Source organism: Aplysia californica, unplaced genomic scaffold (assembly GCF_000002075.1).
Source record: "Aplysia californica isolate F4 #8 unplaced genomic scaffold, AplCal3.0 scaffold00024, whole genome shotgun sequence".
Lineage (NCBI taxonomy): Eukaryota > Metazoa > Mollusca > Gastropoda > Aplysiida > Aplysiidae > Aplysia > Aplysia californica.
In genome coordinates, this window is record NW_004797294.1 from 1,432,490 (window position 1) to 1,434,917 (window position 2,428).

The window sequence follows — 2,428 nt, forward strand, 5'->3', positions numbered from 1 at the left end:
AGAAGAAGAAGAAGAAGAAGAAGAAGAAGAAGAAGAAGAAGAAGAAGAAGAAGGAGAAGAAGAAGGAGAAGAAGAAAAAGAAGAAAAGAAGAAGAAGTAGAAGAATAAGGAGGAGGAGGAAGAGGAGGAGGAGGAGGGGGAGGAGGAGATGGAGGTTGAGGAGATGAGCACCCAGCTCTACAAGGCTTATTCTGCTCACATCTCTAGCCTCAACCGCACAAAGTCTGCTTAGACTATCAAGGCACCCGGGAAAAAGCAGTTCACAAGAGAGTGACAAATGCACGAAAGAAGTAGAGGAAAAAATGACGATAGTAAGGATGAGGAAAGAAAAAGCAGCAGTTCCCCCTATGTCGTTCCAGTATAGTATGAGTATGACAATGATAAATCAGCCCATTTACATTTCTGCTGTGCATAAGAAGACGTTAATACGGCCTAAAGACAACTTTAGTCAGTAGCACTGCCCTGGTCGAGGGAGTTCCTATTTTGCAAACTCTTCATCTTTTGTTTGTACTTGTCTGCCCTCGTTACGAGAAGATACAGACGCCCTGCTCTTCCCAGGGCACAATATTCATCTTCTTGCGTCGAAGGTCTCTTATCAGGAGCAGCCGGATAGCCAAACTGCATTTCAAGGAGACGATTTGAGAATGCCTCCAAAACAGGAGTACCAGTACCAGTATTATTAGCTTCCTCTCACTCCCCCTCTAAGAGGATCGCATGGAAGTCTGTGGAGGACTGTTTGTTTATCAAGATGGTTAATTCCTCTTTTGCAAAATCCTGCCATTAAGTTTTGATCCTGCTTTGGTAGCTGCTTGTAAAAGAATATATCCTGTCTTCCCCTGGTATCTTTGATCGAAATTGTAACATGCTCTTTGTCAAGAATCCTCTTGACGCTTATGCGCAGGTCTAGGGTGTCATAAGGAAAACCCCTCTCTGAACTGAAGACTGGCCGTGTCCTGATAATATGACAGAACAATCTGGCCTCCAGGAGATGGTTGACTTTCAGCCTCGGGGTTCAATTCCAAATATCTTTGAAACACTTTGTGTATGTTTCTGTACTTTGCACATACACTCTTCTGGGAACTGCCGGCAGCATGTTTGTCCTGTGCTTTTTAGAGGACACCATCAGAAGTTTTATCGTATACTCGTGCCCTAGACTTCGGTTTGTGTAGCTTCGTAGCATGTTGTCTATACAATGTTTAAAAGATCTGGAAAAAAGGCAACAACAAAAAAACCGTGTAAAAATGATTGCTGATACTCTTGGTTAAAAATTATTTTAAACAATATTAATTGCAATTTGTCCAGTCACTGGTTTCCTTTTTTAAGATGTGACAGGAAGATCAAGGGTTCCTGATAATTGAACGAAAACAAGTGCCGGTCGGTACCGTTAGCCAAATAGGCCTATGACAAATTCGTGTTCATAATCAACAAATGATCTGACTGTCTTAGAGCCTAATCTTCACCTCAAAACATTTTAAGTGCAGTAGATTAGGAGGTACTCACCTCCAAAAGTTTGAAAGAACCTTGCAGAAGTTGATTTCAAGTGCCGATAAGATATTATGTTCATGTAAATTTACCACAAATTGATTACACGTTTTTTAGATTTTAGATAATGCATTTCAAAATGACTACAAATCACTTTTGATATATATATTATACAAAAAAATAATATTAAAATTATCAATACATTTTCCCCAGTTACTTGCGTTTAGTCACCCTGAATGCCTGAGTCACCCCAGTTTTGTAGGCTTATGCTAAATAAGCCTAATAATTTGACCATAAGCCTTATGGTCAAATTATTAGGCCTAGGCCTATTTAAACAATTGTTTGCTTGTGGTTTTTAGAAAGTAGGCGTATTCACGATCTTCCGGCACTATACCAGAATGAGACGAAAGGTGTTTCCTTTTCTTTATTAGTATAAGTCATTTCTTATTAGTGTGTTTCTGCTATTATAGGCCATATTATATTACCATGAAAAAAGTTCCTGTTTTTTGTTTATATTAAAATTGTTTGTTTTTTTAAAAGCGTGTTAGCCTCTAAACTCGATCTGCCGTGTTCTTTTTGGTTGAAAGTGCGACCTTCTGCGAGCCTCGCAGTTTATTTTGACAACATCCTGTGGCTGAATGCAGTCAACACGAACTCTTACCTGACCCCATATTCAGTATTCAGTTCTCAGGGCCCTGGAAATAAGGGCTGTCAAAACAAGCTATTTTGTACCAACCAGTGTGTGTCACTTTTGAAAACGAAGTGTAAGCAGTAAAATGTGGGGGGAGAAAGATAACCTAATAAAAGAATATATGTCTACCTCTGCCTTCACAACCACCAGCTCCTCATTATTCTTTTTTTCTTCCTCTTCCTCTTCCTCTTCCTCTTCCTCTTCCTCTTCCTCTTCTTCTTCTTCTTCTTCTTCTTCTTCTTCTTCTTCTTCTTC

At 39.6% G+C, this 2,428-nt stretch overlaps 1 protein-coding gene across 1 annotated transcript in view; it reads left to right on the plus strand.

Moving 5' to 3' along the window:
* LOC101861864 (probable cyclin-dependent serine/threonine-protein kinase DDB_G0292550) overlaps window positions 1-2,428 on the plus strand; it is a gene marked incomplete in the record, with an annotated part of 21,868 nt that overhangs the window by 12,899 nt on the left and 6,541 nt on the right.